The sequence below is a fragment of the Phyllobates terribilis genome, unplaced genomic scaffold (genome assembly GCF_046119375.1).
Source record: "Phyllobates terribilis strain yellow unplaced genomic scaffold, ASM4611937v1 Scaffold_1598__1_contigs__length_248474, whole genome shotgun sequence".
Lineage (NCBI taxonomy): Eukaryota > Metazoa > Chordata > Amphibia > Anura > Dendrobatidae > Phyllobates > Phyllobates terribilis.
The window spans coordinates 16,694-36,350 of NW_027364358.1; the positions used below are offsets into that span (position 1 = coordinate 16,694).

The window sequence follows — 19,657 nt, forward strand, 5'->3', positions numbered from 1 at the left end:
GAGAGGTATGTAATCAGGAGCCCTCCTGCTAAGGGTAGACAGCTGCTCGTTCCACCCCACCCCCCGCCTTAATTGGTTCTCCTCCCTTCCAACGGTGTTGAGGCGGGTGGGAACAGCAGGGGGTGAAGGTGCTGTGTTTAAAGAGGTGGAGTTATGCAGATCTAAAACGCGTGGATTGCAGCAGCAGCAAGCCGAAAAGTGCAGGCATGTAAGGGATCTAGAGGTTGACAACATGTCTTCTTAACGGGAGTCCAGGAGCTCATCTCCACAAATGGACTTTTTAGGATCCTTGGGTGGCTCCGTAGTTTGAAACCAATTCTGGTTATCGCTTCTCGGCCTTTTGGCTAAGATCAAGTGTAGTATCTGTTCTTATCAGTTTAATATCTGATACGTCCCCTATCTGGGGACCATATATTAAATGGATTTTTAGAACAGGGAGATGGAAAAAGAGCTTGCTCTGTCCACTCCACGCATTGACCTGGTATTGCAGTATCTCCAGGACCGGTGCACCCCTTCTTTAATGCAGTTTCTAAAATCAGAAAGAATTGAATTCAATGTTTTTTGTTCATTTTGCTTGTTTGTCGGATTTTGGGATGGACTCTTTGGCTCTGCTTTTCTTCTCCTCATTGGATTTTTCATGTTCAAAGTTGCAGAAGCCAGATTACAAGCTCATTTTGGTTCAACTTCAGCAACTGTGCATTGCATTGCCATGTAATGTGATGCAATGCTATCTTTCTAGCTCTCCCTTTCTACTTCCTTTTGGATAAACAGACATATTAGGCAAGCATTTTGGAGCTTTCACCTAAATAACTACAGGTGGTGAGATAAGCTGCACAATATAATTGACCTTTCAGTATATTGTTGCACACACACCATCTATTTAGCAAATGCCCTTGTTATCAACAGCAGCCTTTTAAACTCACCCGAGCTAACAGGTATGTGCGCTGGTTACACTGCTGCGCTTAAAATTTCTTTTTTGGTTTGCTACAATGCCTTTTCTGAAACGTTGTCTCCTTCTGCTGGAACACTGACTTCTTTCATTTAATGCCTGCAGACTATAAAAGAGAACCCAACCCAAAAAGTTTGGTTGATTAGTCTGTGGCATTCTGTTAAACTGTTGCTTATGGCGGTCTCTGTGAGCTTCTCAGCGACATTCAGCCAGCCAGGTATCCTGCCTGCAGTAGATGGAATGTGGCAATGGAACGCTGGCTGCGCGTGTCATAATAGGCTCTGAGCCTTTATATACCTGTGCACAGCAGCAGCCACCTTCAGTCTGCTGCTGGACAGCCAGCAGCAGCAGCAGCAGCAGGAGAGGTATGTAATCAGGAGCCCTCCTGCTAAGGGTAGACAGCTGCTCGTTCCACCCCACCCCCCGCCTTAATTGGTTCTCCTCCCTTCCAACGGTGTTGAGGCGGGTGGGAACAGCAGGGGGTGAAGGTGCTGTGTTTAAAGAGGTGGAGTTATGCAGATCTAAAACGCGTGGATTGCAGCAGCAGCAAGCCGAAAAGTGCAGGCATGTAAGGGATCTAGAGGTTGACAACATGTCTTCTTAACGGGAGTCCAGGAGCTCATCTCCACAAATGGACTTTTTAGGATCCTTGGGTGGCTCCGTAGTTTGAAACCAATTCTGGTTATCGCTTCTCGGCCTTTTGGCTAAGATCAAGTGTAGTATCTGTTCTTATCAGTTTAATATCTGATACGTCCCCTATCTGGGGACCATATATTAAATGGATTTTTAGAACAGGGAGATGGAAAAAGAGCTTGCTCTGTCCACTCCACGCATTGACCTGGTATTGCAGTATCTCCAGGACCGGTGCACCCCTTCTTTAATGCAGTTTCTAAAATCAGAAAGAATTGAATTCAATGTTTTTTGTTCATTTTGCTTGTTTGTCGGATTTTGGGATGGACTCTTTGGCTCTGCTTTTCTTCTCCTCATTGGATTTTTCATGTTCAAAGTTGCAGAAGCCAGATTACAAGCTCATTTTGGTTCAACTTCAGCAACTGTGCATTGCATTGCCATGTAATGTGATGCAATGCTATCTTTCTAGCTCTCCCTTTCTACTTCCTTTTGGATAAACAGACATATTAGGCAAGCATTTTGGAGCTTTCACCTAAATAACTACAGGTGGTGAGATAAGCTGCACAATATAATTGACCTTTCAGTATATTGTTGCACACACACCATCTATTTAGCAAATGCCCTTGTTATCAACAGCAGCCTTTTAAACTCACCCGAGCTAACAGGTATGTGCGCTGGTTACACTGCTGCGCTTAAAATTTCTTTTTTGGTTTGCTACAATGCCTTTTCTGAAACGTTGTCTCCTTCTGCTGGAACACTGACTTCTTTCATTTAATGCCTGCAGACTATAAAAGAGAACCCAACCCAAAAAGTTTGGTTGATTAGTCTGTGGCATTCTGTTAAACTGTTGCTTATGGCGGTCTCTGTGAGCTTCTCAGCGACATTCAGCCAGCCAGGTATCCTGCCTGCAGTAGATGGAATGTGGCAATGGAACGCTGGCTGCGCGTGTCATAATAGGCTCTGAGCCTTTATATACCTGTGCACAGCAGCAGCCACCTTCAGTCTGCTGCTGGACAGCCAGCAGCAGCAGCAGCAGCAGGAGAGGTATGTAATCAGGAGCCCTCCTGCTAAGGGTAGACAGCTGCTCGTTCCACCCCACCCCCCGCCTTAATTGGTTCTCCTCCCTTCCAACGGTGTTGAGGCGGGTGGGAACAGCAGGGGGTGAAGGTGCTGTGTTTAAAGAGGTGGAGTTATGCAGATCTAAAACGCGTGGATTGCAGCAGCAGCAAGCCGAAAAGTGCAGGCATGTAAGGGATCTAGAGGTTGACAACATGTCTTCTTAACGGGAGTCCAGGAGCTCATCTCCACAAATGGACTTTTTAGGATCCTTGGGTGGCTCCGTAGTTTGAAACCAATTCTGGTTATCGCTTCTCGGCCTTTTGGCTAAGATCAAGTGTAGTATCTGTTCTTATCAGTTTAATATCTGATACGTCCCCTATCTGGGGACCATATATTAAATGGATTTTTAGAACAGGGAGATGGAAAAAGAGCTTGCTCTGTCCACTCCACGCATTGACCTGGTATTGCAGTATCTCCAGGACCGGTGCACCCCTTCTTTAATGCAGTTTCTAAAATCAGAAAGAATTGAATTCAATGTTTTTTGTTCATTTTGCTTGTTTGTCGGATTTTGGGATGGACTCTTTGGCTCTGCTTTTCTTCTCCTCATTGGATTTTTCATGTTCAAAGTTGCAGAAGCCAGATTACAAGCTCATTTTGGTTCAACTTCAGCAACTGTGCATTGCATTGCCATGTAATGTGATGCAATGCTATCTTTCTAGCTCTCCCTTTCTACTTCCTTTTGGATAAACAGACATATTAGGCAAGCATTTTGGAGCTTTCACCTAAATAACTACAGGTGGTGAGATAAGCTGCACAATATAATTGACCTTTCAGTATATTGTTGCACACACACCATCTATTTAGCAAATGCCCTTGTTATCAACAGCAGCCTTTTAAACTCACCCGAGCTAACAGGTATGTGCGCTGGTTACACTGCTGCGCTTAAAATTTCTTTTTTGGTTTGCTACAATGCCTTTTCTGAAACGTTGTCTCCTTCTGCTGGAACACTGACTTCTTTCATTTAATGCCTGCAGACTATAAAAGAGAACCCAACCCAAAAAGTTTGGTTGATTAGTCTGTGGCATTCTGTTAAACTGTTGCTTATGGCGGTCTCTGTGAGCTTCTCAGCGACATTCAGCCAGCCAGGTATCCTGCCTGCAGTAGATGGAATGTGGCAATGGAACGCTGGCTGCGCGTGTCATAATAGGCTCTGAGCCTTTATATACCTGTGCACAGCAGCAGCCACCTTCAGTCTGCTGCTGGACAGCCAGCAGCAGCAGCAGCAGCAGGAGAGGTATGTAATCAGGAGCCCTCCTGCTAAGGGTAGACAGCTGCTCGTTCCACCCCACCCCCCGCCTTAATTGGTTCTCCTCCCTTCCAACGGTGTTGAGGCGGGTGGGAACAGCAGGGGGTGAAGGTGCTGTGTTTAAAGAGGTGGAGTTATGCAGATCTAAAACGCGTGGATTGCAGCAGCAGCAAGCCGAAAAGTGCAGGCATGTAAGGGATCTAGAGGTTGACAACATGTCTTCTTAACGGGAGTCCAGGAGCTCATCTCCACAAATGGACTTTTTAGGATCCTTGGGTGGCTCCGTAGTTTGAAACCAATTCTGGTTATCGCTTCTCGGCCTTTTGGCTAAGATCAAGTGTAGTATCTGTTCTTATCAGTTTAATATCTGATACGTCCCCTATCTGGGGACCATATATTAAATGGATTTTTAGAACAGGGAGATGGAAAAAGAGCTTGCTCTGTCCACTCCACGCATTGACCTGGTATTGCAGTATCTCCAGGACCGGTGCACCCCTTCTTTAATGCAGTTTCTAAAATCAGAAAGAATTGAATTCAATGTTTTTTGTTCATTTTGCTTGTTTGTCGGATTTTGGGATGGACTCTTTGGCTCTGCTTTTCTTCTCCTCATTGGATTTTTCATGTTCAAAGTTGCAGAAGCCAGATTACAAGCTCATTTTGGTTCAACTTCAGCAACTGTGCATTGCATTGCCATGTAATGTGATGCAATGCTATCTTTCTAGCTCTCCCTTTCTACTTCCTTTTGGATAAACAGACATATTAGGCAAGCATTTTGGAGCTTTCACCTAAATAACTACAGGTGGTGAGATAAGCTGCACAATATAATTGACCTTTCAGTATATTGTTGCACACACACCATCTATTTAGCAAATGCCCTTGTTATCAACAGCAGCCTTTTAAACTCACCCGAGCTAACAGGTATGTGCGCTGGTTACACTGCTGCGCTTAAAATTTCTTTTTTGGTTTGCTACAATGCCTTTTCTGAAACGTTGTCTCCTTCTGCTGGAACACTGACTTCTTTCATTTAATGCCTGCAGACTATAAAAGAGAACCCAACCCAAAAAGTTTGGTTGATTAGTCTGTGGCATTCTGTTAAACTGTTGCTTATGGCGGTCTCTGTGAGCTTCTCAGCGACATTCAGCCAGCCAGGTATCCTGCCTGCAGTAGATGGAATGTGGCAATGGAACGCTGGCTGCGCGTGTCATAATAGGCTCTGAGCCTTTATATACCTGTGCACAGCAGCAGCCACCTTCAGTCTGCTGCTGGACAGCCAGCAGCAGCAGCAGCAGCAGGAGAGGTATGTAATCAGGAGCCCTCCTGCTAAGGGTAGACAGCTGCTCGTTCCACCCCACCCCCCGCCTTAATTGGTTCTCCTCCCTTCCAACGGTGTTGAGGCGGGTGGGAACAGCAGGGGGTGAAGGTGCTGTGTTTAAAGAGGTGGAGTTATGCAGATCTAAAACGCGTGGATTGCAGCAGCAGCAAGCCGAAAAGTGCAGGCATGTAAGGGATCTAGAGGTTGACAACATGTCTTCTTAACGGGAGTCCAGGAGCTCATCTCCACAAATGGACTTTTTAGGATCCTTGGGTGGCTCCGTAGTTTGAAACCAATTCTGGTTATCGCTTCTCGGCCTTTTGGCTAAGATCAAGTGTAGTATCTGTTCTTATCAGTTTAACATCTGATACGTCCCCTATCTGGGGACCATATATTAAATGGATTTTTAGAACAGGGAGATGGAAAAAGAGCTTGCTCTGTCCACTCCACGCATTGACCTGGTATTGCAGTATCTCCAGGACCGGTGCACCCCTTCTTTAATGCAGTTTCTAAAATCAGAAAGAATTGAATTCAATGTTTTTTGTTCATTTTGCTTGTTTGTCGGATTTTGGGATGGACTCTTTGGCTCTGCTTTTCTTCTCCTCATTGGATTTTTCATGTTCAAAGTTGCAGAAGCCAGATTACAAGCTCATTTTGGTTCAACTTCAGCAACTGTGCATTGCATTGCCATGTAATGTGATGCAATGCTATCTTTCTAGCTCTCCCTTTCTACTTCCTTTTGGATAAACAGACATATTAGGCAAGCATTTTGGAGCTTTCACCTAAATAACTACAGGTGGTGAGATAAGCTGCACAATATAATTGACCTTTCAGTATATTGTTGCACACACACCATCTATTTAGCAAATGCCCTTGTTATCAACAGCAGCCTTTTAAACTCACCCGAGCTAACAGGTATGTGCGCTGGTTACACTGCTGCGCTTAAAATTTCTTTTTTGGTTTGCTACAATGCCTTTTCTGAAACGTTGTCTCCTTCTGCTGGAACACTGACTTCTTTCATTTAATGCCTGCAGACTATAAAAGAGAACCCAACCCAAAAAGTTTGGTTGATTAGTCTGTGGCATTCTGTTAAACTGTTGCTTATGGCGGTCTCTGTGAGCTTCTCAGCGACATTCAGCCAGCCAGGTATCCTGCCTGCAGTAGATGGAATGTGGCAATGGAACGCTGGCTGCGCGTGTCATAATAGGCTCTGAGCCTTTATATACCTGTGCACAGCAGCAGCCACCTTCAGTCTGCTGCTGGACAGCCAGCAGCAGCAGCAGCAGCAGGAGAGGTATGTAATCAGGAGCCCTCCTGCTAAGGGTAGACAGCTGCTCGTTCCACCCCACCCCCCGCCTTAATTGGTTCTCCTCCCTTCCAACGGTGTTGAGGCGGGTGGGAACAGCAGGGGGTGAAGGTGCTGTGTTTAAAGAGGTGGAGTTATGCAGATCTAAAACGCGTGGATTGCAGCAGCAGCAAGCCGAAAAGTGCAGGCATGTAAGGGATCTAGAGGTTGACAACATGTCTTCTTAACGGGAGTCCAGGAGCTCATCTCCACAAATGGACTTTTTAGGATCCTTGGGTGGCTCCGTAGTTTGAAACCAATTCTGGTTATCGCTTCTCGGCCTTTTGGCTAAGATCAAGTGTAGTATCTGTTCTTATCAGTTTAATATCTGATACGTCCCCTATCTGGGGACCATATATTAAATGGATTTTTAGAACAGGGAGATGGAAAAAGAGCTTGCTCTGTCCACTCCACGCATTGACCTGGTATTGCAGTATCTCCAGGACCGGTGCACCCCTTCTTTAATGCAGTTTCTAAAATCAGAAAGAATTGAATTCAATGTTTTTTGTTCATTTTGCTTGTTTGTCGGATTTTGGGATGGACTCTTTGGCTCTGCTTTTCTTCTCCTCATTGGATTTTTCATGTTCAAAGTTGCAGAAGCCAGATTACAAGCTCATTTTGGTTCAACTTCAGCAACTGTGCATTGCATTGCCATGTAATGTGATGCAATGCTATCTTTCTAGCTCTCCCTTTCTACTTCCTTTTGGATAAACAGACATATTAGGCAAGCATTTTGGAGCTTTCACCTAAATAACTACAGGTGGTGAGATAAGCTGCACAATATAATTGACCTTTCAGTATATTGTTGCACACACACCATCTATTTAGCAAATGCCCTTGTTATCAACAGCAGCCTTTTAAACTCACCCGAGCTAACAGGTATGTGCGCTGGTTACACTGCTGCGCTTAAAATTTCTTTTTTGGTTTGCTACAATGCCTTTTCTGAAACGTTGTCTCCTTCTGCTGGAACACTGACTTCTTTCATTTAATGCCTGCAGACTATAAAAGAGAACCCAACCCAAAAAGTTTGGTTGATTAGTCTGTGGCATTCTGTTAAACTGTTGCTTATGGCGGTCTCTGTGAGCTTCTCAGCGACATTCAGCCAGCCAGGTATCCTGCCTGCAGTAGATGGAATGTGGCAATGGAACGCTGGCTGCGCGTGTCATAATAGGCTCTGAGCCTTTATATACCTGTGCACAGCAGCAGCCACCTTCAGTCTGCTGCTGGACAGCCAGCAGCAGCAGCAGCAGCAGGAGAGGTATGTAATCAGGAGCCCTCCTGCTAAGGGTAGACAGCTGCTCGTTCCACCCCACCCCCCGCCTTAATTGGTTCTCCTCCCTTCCAACGGTGTTGAGGCGGGTGGGAACAGCAGGGGGTGAAGGTGCTGTGTTTAAAGAGGTGGAGTTATGCAGATCTAAAACGCGTGGATTGCAGCAGCAGCAAGCCGAAAAGTGCAGGCATGTAAGGGATCTAGAGGTTGACAACATGTCTTCTTAACGGGAGTCCAGGAGCTCATCTCCACAAATGGACTTTTTAGGATCCTTGGGTGGCTCCGTAGTTTGAAACCAATTCTGGTTATCGCTTCTCGGCCTTTTGGCTAAGATCAAGTGTAGTATCTGTTCTTATCAGTTTAATATCTGATACGTCCCCTATCTGGGGACCATATATTAAATGGATTTTTAGAACAGGGAGATGGAAAAAGAGCTTGCTCTGTCCACTCCACGCATTGACCTGGTATTGCAGTATCTCCAGGACCGGTGCACCCCTTCTTTAATGCAGTTTCTAAAATCAGAAAGAATTGAATTCAATGTTTTTTGTTCATTTTGCTTGTTTGTCGGATTTTGGGATGGACTCTTTGGCTCTGCTTTTCTTCTCCTCATTGGATTTTTCATGTTCAAAGTTGCAGAAGCCAGATTACAAGCTCATTTTGGTTCAACTTCAGCAACTGTGCATTGCATTGCCATGTAATGTGATGCAATGCTATCTTTCTAGCTCTCCCTTTCTACTTCCTTTTGGATAAACAGACATATTAGGCAAGCATTTTGGAGCTTTCACCTAAATAACTACAGGTGGTGAGATAAGCTGCACAATATAATTGACCTTTCAGTATATTGTTGCACACACACCATCTATTTAGCAAATGCCCTTGTTATCAACAGCAGCCTTTTAAACTCACCCGAGCTAACAGGTATGTGCGCTGGTTACACTGCTGCGCTTAAAATTTCTTTTTTGGTTTGCTACAATGCCTTTTCTGAAACGTTGTCTCCTTCTGCTGGAACACTGACTTCTTTCATTTAATGCCTGCAGACTATAAAAGAGAACCCAACCCAAAAAGTTTGGTTGATTAGTCTGTGGCATTCTGTTAAACTGTTGCTTATGGCGGTCTCTGTGAGCTTCTCAGCGACATTCAGCCAGCCAGGTATCCTGCCTGCAGTAGATGGAATGTGGCAATGGAACGCTGGCTGCGCGTGTCATAATAGGCTCTGAGCCTTTATATACCTGTGCACAGCAGCAGCCACCTTCAGTCTGCTGCTGGACAGCCAGCAGCAGCAGCAGCAGCAGGAGAGGTATGTAATCAGGAGCCCTCCTGCTAAGGGTAGACAGCTGCTCGTTCCACCCCACCCCCCGCCTTAATTGGTTCTCCTCCCTTCCAACGGTGTTGAGGCGGGTGGGAACAGCAGGGGGTGAAGGTGCTGTGTTTAAAGAGGTGGAGTTATGCAGATCTAAAACGCGTGGATTGCAGCAGCAGCAAGCCGAAAAGTGCAGGCATGTAAGGGATCTAGAGGTTGACAACATGTCTTCTTAACGGGAGTCCAGGAGCTCATCTCCACAAATGGACTTTTTAGGATCCTTGGGTGGCTCCGTAGTTTGAAACCAATTCTGGTTATCGCTTCTCGGCCTTTTGGCTAAGATCAAGTGTAGTATCTGTTCTTATCAGTTTAATATCTGATACGTCCCCTATCTGGGGACCATATATTAAATGGATTTTTAGAACAGGGAGATGGAAAAAGAGCTTGCTCTGTCCACTCCACGCATTGACCTGGTATTGCAGTATCTCCAGGACCGGTGCACCCCTTCTTTAATGCAGTTTCTAAAATCAGAAAGAATTGAATTCAATGTTTTTTGTTCATTTTGCTTGTTTGTCGGATTTTGGGATGGACTCTTTGGCTCTGCTTTTCTTCTCCTCATTGGATTTTTCATGTTCAAAGTTGCAGAAGCCAGATTACAAGCTCATTTTGGTTCAACTTCAGCAACTGTGCATTGCATTGCCATGTAATGTGATGCAATGCTATCTTTCTAGCTCTCCCTTTCTACTTCCTTTTGGATAAACAGACATATTAGGCAAGCATTTTGGAGCTTTCACCTAAATAACTACAGGTGGTGAGATAAGCTGCACAATATAATTGACCTTTCAGTATATTGTTGCACACACACCATCTATTTAGCAAATGCCCTTGTTATCAACAGCAGCCTTTTAAACTCACCCGAGCTAACAGGTATGTGCGCTGGTTACACTGCTGCGCTTAAAATTTCTTTTTTGGTTTGCTACAATGCCTTTTCTGAAACGTTGTCTCCTTCTGCTGGAACACTGACTTCTTTCATTTAATGCCTGCAGACTATAAAAGAGAACCCAACCCAAAAAGTTTGGTTGATTAGTCTGTGGCATTCTGTTAAACTGTTGCTTATGGCGGTCTCTGTGAGCTTCTCAGCGACATTCAGCCAGCCAGGTATCCTGCCTGCAGTAGATGGAATGTGGCAATGGAACGCTGGCTGCGCGTGTCATAATAGGCTCTGAGCCTTTATATACCTGTGCACAGCAGCAGCCACCTTCAGTCTGCTGCTGGACAGCCAGCAGCAGCAGCAGCAGCAGGAGAGGTATGTAATCAGGAGCCCTCCTGCTAAGGGTAGACAGCTGCTCGTTCCACCCCACCCCCCGCCTTAATTGGTTCTCCTCCCTTCCAACGGTGTTGAGGCGGGTGGGAACAGCAGGGGGTGAAGGTGCTGTGTTTAAAGAGGTGGAGTTATGCAGATCTAAAACGCGTGGATTGCAGCAGCAGCAAGCCGAAAAGTGCAGGCATGTAAGGGATCTAGAGGTTGACAACATGTCTTCTTAACGGGAGTCCAGGAGCTCATCTCCACAAATGGACTTTTTAGGATCCTTGGGTGGCTCCGTAGTTTGAAACCAATTCTGGTTATCGCTTCTCGGCCTTTTGGCTAAGATCAAGTGTAGTATCTGTTCTTATCAGTTTAATATCTGATACGTCCCCTATCTGGGGACCATATATTAAATGGATTTTTAGAACAGGGAGATGGAAAAAGAGCTTGCTCTGTCCACTCCACGCATTGACCTGGTATTGCAGTATCTCCAGGACCGGTGCACCCCTTCTTTAATGCAGTTTCTAAAATCAGAAAGAATTGAATTCAATGTTTTTTGTTCATTTTGCTTGTTTGTCGGATTTTGGGATGGACTCTTTGGCTCTGCTTTTCTTCTCCTCATTGGATTTTTCATGTTCAAAGTTGCAGAAGCCAGATTACAAGCTCATTTTGGTTCAACTTCAGCAACTGTGCATTGCATTGCCATGTAATGTGATGCAATGCTATCTTTCTAGCTCTCCCTTTCTACTTCCTTTTGGATAAACAGACATATTAGGCAAGCATTTTGGAGCTTTCACCTAAATAACTACAGGTGGTGAGATAAGCTGCACAATATAATTGACCTTTCAGTATATTGTTGCACACACACCATCTATTTAGCAAATGCCCTTGTTATCAACAGCAGCCTTTTAAACTCACCCGAGCTAACAGGTATGTGCGCTGGTTACACTGCTGCGCTTAAAATTTCTTTTTTGGTTTGCTACAATGCCTTTTCTGAAACGTTGTCTCCTTCTGCTGGAACACTGACTTCTTTCATTTAATGCCTGCAGACTATAAAAGAGAACCCAACCCAAAAAGTTTGGTTGATTAGTCTGTGGCATTCTGTTAAACTGTTGCTTATGGCGGTCTCTGTGAGCTTCTCAGCGACATTCAGCCAGCCAGGTATCCTGCCTGCAGTAGATGGAATGTGGCAATGGAACGCTGGCTGCGCGTGTCATAATAGGCTCTGAGCCTTTATATACCTGTGCACAGCAGCAGCCACCTTCAGTCTGCTGCTGGACAGCCAGCAGCAGCAGCAGCAGCAGGAGAGGTATGTAATCAGGAGCCCTCCTGCTAAGGGTAGACAGCTGCTCGTTCCACCCCACCCCCCGCCTTAATTGGTTCTCCTCCCTTCCAACGGTGTTGAGGCGGGTGGGAACAGCAGGGGGTGAAGGTGCTGTGTTTAAAGAGGTGGAGTTATGCAGATCTAAAACGCGTGGATTGCAGCAGCAGCAAGCCGAAAAGTGCAGGCATGTAAGGGATCTAGAGGTTGACAACATGTCTTCTTAACGGGAGTCCAGGAGCTCATCTCCACAAATGGACTTTTTAGGATCCTTGGGTGGCTCCGTAGTTTGAAACCAATTCTGGTTATCGCTTCTCGGCCTTTTGGCTAAGATCAAGTGTAGTATCTGTTCTTATCAGTTTAATATCTGATACGTCCCCTATCTGGGGACCATATATTAAATGGATTTTTAGAACAGGGAGATGGAAAAAGAGCTTGCTCTGTCCACTCCACGCATTGACCTGGTATTGCAGTATCTCCAGGACCGGTGCACCCCTTCTTTAATGCAGTTTCTAAAATCAGAAAGAATTGAATTCAATGTTTTTTGTTCATTTTGCTTGTTTGTTGGATTTTGGGATGGACTCTTTGGCTCTGCTTTTCTTCTCCTCATTGGATTTTTCATGTTCAAAGTTGCAGAAGCCAGATTACAAGCTCATTTTGGTTCAACTTCAGCAACTGTGCATTGCATTGCCATGTAATGTGATGCAATGCTATCTTTCTAGCTCTCCCTTTCTACTTCCTTTTGGATAAACAGACATATTAGGCAAGCATTTTGGAGCTTTCACCTAAATAACTACAGGTGGTGAGATAAGCTGCACAATATAATTGACCTTTCAGTATATTGTTGCACACACACCATCTATTTAGCAAATGCCCTTGTTATCAACAGCAGCCTTTTAAACTCACCCGAGCTAACAGGTATGTGCGCTGGTTACACTGCTGCGCTTAAAATTTCTTTTTTGGTTTGCTACAATGCCTTTTCTGAAACGTTGTCTCCTTCTGCTGGAACACTGACTTCTTTCATTTAATGCCTGCAGACTATAAAAGAGAACCCAACCCAAAAAGTTTGGTTGATTAGTCTGTGGCATTCTGTTAAACTGTTGCTTATGGCGGTCTCTGTGAGCTTCTCAGCGACATTCAGCCAGCCAGGTATCCTGCCTGCAGTAGATGGAATGTGGCAATGGAACGCTGGCTGCGCGTGTCATAATAGGCTCTGAGCCTTTATATACCTGTGCACAGCAGCAGCCACCTTCAGTCTGCTGCTGGACAGCCAGCAGCAGCAGCAGCAGCAGGAGAGGTATGTAATCAGGAGCCCTCCTGCTAAGGGTAGACAGCTGCTCGTTCCACCCCACCCCCCGCCTTAATTGGTTCTCCTCCCTTCCAACGGTGTTGAGGCGGGTGGGAACAGCAGGGGGTGAAGGTGCTGTGTTTAAAGAGGTGGAGTTATGCAGATCTAAAACGCGTGGATTGCAGCAGCAGCAAGCCGAAAAGTGCAGGCATGTAAGGGATCTAGAGGTTGACAACATGTCTTCTTAACGGGAGTCCAGGAGCTCATCTCCACAAATGGACTTTTTAGGATCCTTGGGTGGCTCCGTAGTTTGAAACCAATTCTGGTTATCGCTTCTCGGCCTTTTGGCTAAGATCAAGTGTAGTATCTGTTCTTATCAGTTTAATATCTGATACGTCCCCTATCTGGGGACCATATATTAAATGGATTTTTAGAACAGGGAGATGGAAAAAGAGCTTGCTCTGTCCACTCCACGCATTGACCTGGTATTGCAGTATCTCCAGGACCGGTGCACCCCTTCTTTAATGCAGTTTCTAAAATCAGAAAGAATTGAATTCAATGTTTTTTGTTCATTTTGCTTGTTTGTCGGATTTTGGGATGGACTCTTTGGCTCTGCTTTTCTTCTCCTCATTGGATTTTTCATGTTCAAAGTTGCAGAAGCCAGATTACAAGCTCATTTTGGTTCAACTTCAGCAACTGTGCATTGCATTGCCATGTAATGTGATGCAATGCTATCTTTCTAGCTCTCCCTTTCTACTTCCTTTTGGATAAACAGACATATTAGGCAAGCATTTTGGAGCTTTCACCTAAATAACTACAGGTGGTGAGATAAGCTGCACAATATAATTGACCTTTCAGTATATTGTTGCACACACACCATCTATTTAGCAAATGCCCTTGTTATCAACAGCAGCCTTTTAAACTCACCCGAGCTAACAGGTATGTGCGCTGGTTACACTGCTGCGCTTAAAATTTCTTTTTTGGTTTGCTACAATGCCTTTTCTGAAACGTTGTCTCCTTCTGCTGGAACACTGACTTCTTTCATTTAATGCCTGCAGACTATAAAAGAGAACCCAACCCAAAAAGTTTGGTTGATTAGTCTGTGGCATTCTGTTAAACTGTTGCTTATGGCGGTCTCTGTGAGCTTCTCAGCGACATTCAGCCAGCCAGGTATCCTGCCTGCAGTAGATGGAATGTGGCAATGGAACGCTGGCTGCGCGTGTCATAATAGGCTCTGAGCCTTTATATACCTGTGCACAGCAGCAGCCACCTTCAGTCTGCTGCTGGACAGCCAGCAGCAGCAGCAGCAGCAGGAGAGGTATGTAATCAGGAGCCCTCCTGCTAAGGGTAGACAGCTGCTCGTTCCACCCCACCCCCCGCCTTAATTGGTTCTCCTCCCTTCCAACGGTGTTGAGGCGGGTGGGAACAGCAGGGGGTGAAGGTGCTGTGTTTAAAGAGGTGGAGTTATGCAGATCTAAAACGCGTGGATTGCAGCAGCAGCAAGCCGAAAAGTGCAGGCATGTAAGGGATCTAGAGGTTGACAACATGTCTTCTTAACGGGAGTCCAGGAGCTCATCTCCACAAATGGACTTTTTAGGATCCTTGGGTGGCTCCGTAGTTTGAAACCAATTCTGGTTATCGCTTCTCGGCCTTTTGGCTAAGATCAAGTGTAGTATCTGTTCTTATCAGTTTAATATCTGATACGTCCCCTATCTGGGGACCATATATTAAATGGATTTTTAGAACAGGGAGATGGAAAAAGAGCTTGCTCTGTCCACTCCACGCATTGACCTGGTATTGCAGTATCTCCAGGACCGGTGCACCCCTTCTTTAATGCAGTTTCTAAAATCAGAAAGAATTGAATTCAATGTTTTTTGTTCATTTTGCTTGTTTGTCGGATTTTGGGATGGACTCTTTGGCTCTGCTTTTCTTCTCCTCATTGGATTTTTCATGTTCAAAGTTGCAGAAGCCAGATTACAAGCTCATTTTGGTTCAACTTCAGCAACTGTGCATTGCATTGCCATGTAATGTGATGCAATGCTATCTTTCTAGCTCTCCCTTTCTACTTCCTTTTGGATAAACAGACATATTAGGCAAGCATTTTGGAGCTTTCACCTAAATAACTACAGGTGGTGAGATAAGCTGCACAATATAATTGACCTTTCAGTATATTGTTGCACACACACCATCTATTTAGCAAATGCCCTTGTTATCAACAGCAGCCTTTTAAACTCACCCGAGCTAACAGGTATGTGCGCTGGTTACACTGCTGCGCTTAAAATTTCTTTTTTGGTTTGCTACAATGCCTTTTCTGAAACGTTGTCTCCTTCTGCTGGAACACTGACTTCTTTCATTTAATGCCTGCAGACTATAAAAGAGAACCCAACCCAAAAAGTTTGGTTGATTAGTCTGTGGCATTCTGTTAAACTGTTGCTTATGGCGGTCTCTGTGAGCTTCTCAGCGACATTCAGCCAGCCAGGTATCCTGCCTGCAGTAGATGGAATGTGGCAATGGAACGCTGGCTGCGCGTGTCATAATAGGCTCTGAGCCTTTATATACCTGTGCACAGCAGCAGCCACCTTCAGTCTGCTGCTGGACAGCCAGCAGCAGCAGCAGCAGCAGGAGAGGTATGTAATCAGGAGCCCTCCTGCTAAGGGTAGACAGCTGCTCGTTCCACCCCACCCCCCGCCTTAATTGGTTCTCCTCCCTTCCAACGGTGTTGAGGCGGGTGGGAACAGCAGGGGGTGAAGGTGCTGTGTTTAAAGAGGTGGAGTTATGCAGATCTAAAACGCGTGGATTGCAGCAGCAGCAAGCCGAAAAGTGCAGGCATGTAAGGGATCTAGAGGTTGACAACATGTCTTCTTAACGGGAGTCCAGGAGCTCATCTCCACAAATGGACTTTTTAGGATCCTTGGGTGGCTCCGTAGTTTGAAACCAATTCTGGTTATCGCTTCTCGGCCTTTTGGCTAAGATCAAGTGTAGTATCTGTTCTTATCAGTTTAATATCTGATACGTCCCCTATCTGGGGACCATATATTAAATGGATTTTTAGAACAGGGAGATGGAAAAAGAGCTTGCTCTGTCCACTCCACGCATTGACCTGGTATTGCAGTATCTCCAGGACCGGTGCACCCCTTCTTTAATGCAGTTTCTAAAATCAGAAAGAATTGAATTCAATGTTTTTTGTTCATTTTGCTTGTTTGTCGGATTTTGGGATGGACTCTTTGGCTCTGCTTTTCTTCTCCTCATTGGATTTTTCATGTTCAAAGTTGCAGAAGCCAGATTACAAGCTCATTTTGGTTCAACTTCAGCAACTGTGCATTGCATTGCCATGTAATGTGATGCAATGCTATCTTTCTAGCTCTCCCTTTCTACTTCCTTTTGGATAAACAGACATATTAGGCAAGCATTTTGGAGCTTTCACCTAAATAACTACAGGTGGTGAGATAAGCTGCACAATATAATTGACCTTTCAGTATATTGTTGCACACACACCATCTATTTAGCAAATGCCCTTGTTATCAACAGCAGCCTTTTAAACTCACCCGAGCTAACAGGTATGTGCGCTGGTTACACTGCTGCGCTTAAAATTTCTTTTTTGGTTTGCTACAATGCCTTTTCTGAAACGTTGTCTCCTTCTGCTGGAACACTGACTTCTTTCATTTAATGCCTGCAGACTATAAAAGAGAACCCAACCCAAAAAGTTTGGTTGATTAGTCTGTGGCATTCTGTTAAACTGTTGCTTATGGCGGTCTCTGTGAGCTTCTCAGCGACATTCAGCCAGCCAGGTATCCTGCCTGCAGTAGATGGAATGTGGCAATGGAACGCTGGCTGCGCGTGTCATAATAGGCTCTGAGCCTTTATATACCTGTGCACAGCAGCAGCCACCTTCAGTCTGCTGCTGGACAGCCAGCAGCAGCAGCAGCAGCAGGAGAGGTATGTAATCAGGAGCCCTCCTGCTAAGGGTAGACAGCTGCTCGTTCCACCCCACCCCCCGCCTTAATTGGTTCTCCTCCCTTCCAACGGTGTTGAGGCGGGTGGGAACAGCAGGGGGTGAAGGTGCTGTGTTTAAAGAGGTGGAGTTATGCAGATCTAAAACGCGTGGATTGCAGCAGCAGCAAGCCGAAAAGTGCAGGCATGTAAGGGATCTAGAGGTTGACAACATGTCTTCTTAACGGGAGTCCAGGAGCTCATCTCCACAAATGGACTTTTTAGGATCCTTGGGTGGCTCCGTAGTTTGAAACCAATTCTGGTTATCGCTTCTCGGCCTTTTGGCTAAGATCAAGTGTAGTATCTGTTCTTATCAGTTTAATATCTGATACGTCCCCTATCTGGGGACCATATATTAAATGGATTTTTAGAACAGGGAGATGGAAAAAGAGCTTGCTCTGTCCACTCCACGCATTGACCTGGTATTGCAGTATCTCCAGGACCGGTGCACCCCTTCTTTAATGCAGTTTCTAAAATCAGAAAGAATTGAATTCAATGTTTTTTGTTCATTTTGCTTGTTTGTCGGATTTTGGGATGGACTCTTTGGCTCTGCTTTTCTTCTCCTCATTGGATTTTTCATGTTCAAAGTTGCAGAAGCCAGATTACAAGCTCATTTTGGTTCAACTTCAGCAACTGTGCATTGCATTGCCATGTAATGTGATGCAATGCTATCTTTCTAGCTCTCCCTTTCTACTTCCTTTTGGATAAACAGACATATTAGGCAAGCATTTTGGAGCTTTCACCTAAATAACTACAGGTGGTGAGATAAGCTGCACAATATAATTGACCTTTCAGTATATTGTTGCACACACACCATCTATTTAGCAAATGCCCTTGTTATCAACAGCAGCCTTTTAAACTCACCCGAGCTAACAGGTATGTGCGCTGGTTACACTGCTGCGCTTAAAATTTCTTTTTTGGTTTGCTACAATGCCTTTTCTGAAACGTTGTCTCCTTCTGCTGGAACACTGACTTCTTTCATTTAATGCCTGCAGACTATAAAAGAGAACCCAACCCAAAAAGTTTGGTTGATTAGTCTGTGGCATTCTGTTAAACTGTTGCTTATGGCGGTCTCTGTGAGCTTCTCAGCGACATTCAGCCAGCCAGGTATCCTGCCTGCAGTAGATGGAATGTGGCAATGGAACGCTGGCTGCGCGTGTCATAATAGGCTCTGAGCCTTTATATACCTGTGCACAGCAGCAGCCACCTTCAGTCTGCTGCTGGACAGCCAGCAGCAGCAGCAGCAGCAGGAGAGGTATGTAATCAGGAGCCCTCCTGCTAAGGGTAGACAGCTGCTCGTTCCACCCCACCCCCCGCCTTAATTGGTTCTCCTCCCTTCCAACGGTGTTGAGGCGGGTGGGAACAGCAGGGGGTGAAGGTGCTGTGTTTAAAGAGGTGGAGTTATGCAGATCTAAAACGCGTGGATTGCAGCAGCAGCAAGCCGAAAAGTGCAGGCATGTAAGGGATCTAGAGGTTGACAACATGTCTTCTTAACGGGAGTCCAGGAGCTCATCTCCACAAATGGACTTTTTAGGATCCTTGGGTGGCTCCGTAGTTTGAAACCAATTCTGGTTATCGCTTCTCGGCCTTTTGGCTAAGATCAAGTGTAGTATCTGTTCTTATCAGTTTAATATCTGATACGTCCCCTATCTGGGGACCATATATTAAATGGATTTTTAGAACAGGGAGATGGAAAAAGAGCTTGCTCTGTCCACTCCACGCATTGACCTGGTATTGCAGTATCTCCAGGACCGGTGCACCCCTTCTTTAATGCAGTTTCTAAAATCAGAAAGAATTGAATTCAATGTTTTTTGTTCATTTTGCTTGTTTGTCGGATTTTGGGATGGACTCTTTGGCTCTGCTTTTCTTCTCCTCATTGGATTTTTCATGTTCAAAGTTGCAGAAGCCAGATTACAAGCTCATTTTGGTTCAACTTCAGCAACTGTGCATTGCATTGCCATGTAATGTGATGCAATGCTATCTTTCTAGCTCTCCCTTTCTACTTCCTTTTGGATAAACAGACATATTAGGCAAGCATTTTGGAGCTTTCACCTAAATAACTACAGGTGGGGAGATAAGCTGCACAATATAATTGACCTTTCAGTATATTGTTGCACACACACCATCTATTTAGCAAATGCCCTTGTTATCAACAGCAGCCTTTTAAACTCACCCGAGCTAACAGGTATGTGCGCTGGTTACACTGCTGCGCTTAAAATTTCTTTTTTGGTTTGCTACAATGCCTTTTCTGAAACGTTGTCTCCTTCTGCTGGAACACTGACTTCTTTCATTTAATGCCTGCAGACTATAAAAGAGAACCCAACCCAAAAAGTTTGGTTGATTAGTCTGTGGCATTCTGTTAAACTGTTGCTTATGGCGGTCTCTGTGAGCTTCTCAGCGACATTCAGCCAGCCAGGTATCCTGCCTGCAGTAGATGGAATGTGGCAATGGAACGCTGGCTGCGCGTGTCATAATAGGCTCTGAGCCTTTATATACCTGTGCACAGCAGCAGCCACCTTCAGTCTGCTGCTGGACAGCCAGCAGCAGCAGCAGCAGCAGGAGAGGTATGTAATCAGGAGCC

General features: G+C 45.2%; 15 non-coding genes across 15 annotated transcripts; all 15 read left to right on the plus strand.

The window, feature by feature from the left end:
- Nucleotides 1-324: 324 nt before the first annotated feature.
- LOC141244562 (U2 spliceosomal RNA) lies at nucleotides 325-515 on the plus strand. Its single transcript, XR_012308477.1, has one exon. It is a non-coding gene; the product is annotated as a U2 spliceosomal RNA (small nuclear RNA).
- Nucleotides 516-1,633: 1,118 nt separating this feature from the next.
- LOC141244574 (U2 spliceosomal RNA) lies at nucleotides 1,634-1,824 on the plus strand. The gene has a single exon (XR_012308488.1). It is a non-coding gene; the product is annotated as a U2 spliceosomal RNA (small nuclear RNA).
- A 1,118-nt stretch (nucleotides 1,825-2,942) lies between these two features.
- LOC141244585 (U2 spliceosomal RNA) lies at nucleotides 2,943-3,133 on the plus strand. The gene has a single exon (XR_012308499.1). It is a non-coding gene; the product is annotated as a U2 spliceosomal RNA (small nuclear RNA).
- A 1,118-nt stretch (nucleotides 3,134-4,251) lies between these two features.
- On the plus strand, nucleotides 4,252-4,442 carry LOC141244597 (U2 spliceosomal RNA). The gene has a single exon (XR_012308511.1). It is a non-coding gene; the product is annotated as a U2 spliceosomal RNA (small nuclear RNA).
- A 1,118-nt stretch (nucleotides 4,443-5,560) lies between these two features.
- Nucleotides 5,561-5,751, plus strand: LOC141244630 (U2 spliceosomal RNA). Its single transcript, XR_012308543.1, has one exon. It is a non-coding gene; the product is annotated as a U2 spliceosomal RNA (small nuclear RNA).
- A 1,118-nt stretch (nucleotides 5,752-6,869) lies between these two features.
- LOC141244608 (U2 spliceosomal RNA) lies at nucleotides 6,870-7,060 on the plus strand. Its single transcript, XR_012308522.1, has one exon. It is a non-coding gene; the product is annotated as a U2 spliceosomal RNA (small nuclear RNA).
- A 1,118-nt stretch (nucleotides 7,061-8,178) lies between these two features.
- Nucleotides 8,179-8,369, plus strand: LOC141244620 (U2 spliceosomal RNA). Its single transcript, XR_012308533.1, has one exon. It is a non-coding gene; the product is annotated as a U2 spliceosomal RNA (small nuclear RNA).
- A 1,118-nt stretch (nucleotides 8,370-9,487) lies between these two features.
- On the plus strand, nucleotides 9,488-9,678 carry LOC141244631 (U2 spliceosomal RNA). Its single transcript, XR_012308544.1, has one exon. It is a non-coding gene; the product is annotated as a U2 spliceosomal RNA (small nuclear RNA).
- Nucleotides 9,679-10,796: 1,118 nt separating this feature from the next.
- On the plus strand, nucleotides 10,797-10,987 carry LOC141244637 (U2 spliceosomal RNA). Its single transcript, XR_012308550.1, has one exon. It is a non-coding gene; the product is annotated as a U2 spliceosomal RNA (small nuclear RNA).
- A 1,118-nt stretch (nucleotides 10,988-12,105) lies between these two features.
- Nucleotides 12,106-12,296, plus strand: LOC141244638 (U2 spliceosomal RNA). The gene has a single exon (XR_012308551.1). It is a non-coding gene; the product is annotated as a U2 spliceosomal RNA (small nuclear RNA).
- Nucleotides 12,297-13,414: 1,118 nt separating this feature from the next.
- On the plus strand, nucleotides 13,415-13,605 carry LOC141244639 (U2 spliceosomal RNA). Its single transcript, XR_012308552.1, has one exon. It is a non-coding gene; the product is annotated as a U2 spliceosomal RNA (small nuclear RNA).
- A 1,118-nt stretch (nucleotides 13,606-14,723) lies between these two features.
- On the plus strand, nucleotides 14,724-14,914 carry LOC141244640 (U2 spliceosomal RNA). The gene has a single exon (XR_012308553.1). It is a non-coding gene; the product is annotated as a U2 spliceosomal RNA (small nuclear RNA).
- A 1,118-nt stretch (nucleotides 14,915-16,032) lies between these two features.
- On the plus strand, nucleotides 16,033-16,223 carry LOC141244641 (U2 spliceosomal RNA). Its single transcript, XR_012308554.1, has one exon. It is a non-coding gene; the product is annotated as a U2 spliceosomal RNA (small nuclear RNA).
- Nucleotides 16,224-17,341: 1,118 nt separating this feature from the next.
- LOC141244642 (U2 spliceosomal RNA) lies at nucleotides 17,342-17,532 on the plus strand. Its single transcript, XR_012308555.1, has one exon. It is a non-coding gene; the product is annotated as a U2 spliceosomal RNA (small nuclear RNA).
- Nucleotides 17,533-18,650: 1,118 nt separating this feature from the next.
- On the plus strand, nucleotides 18,651-18,841 carry LOC141244644 (U2 spliceosomal RNA). Its single transcript, XR_012308557.1, has one exon. It is a non-coding gene; the product is annotated as a U2 spliceosomal RNA (small nuclear RNA).
- Nucleotides 18,842-19,657: the final 816 nt, after the last annotated feature.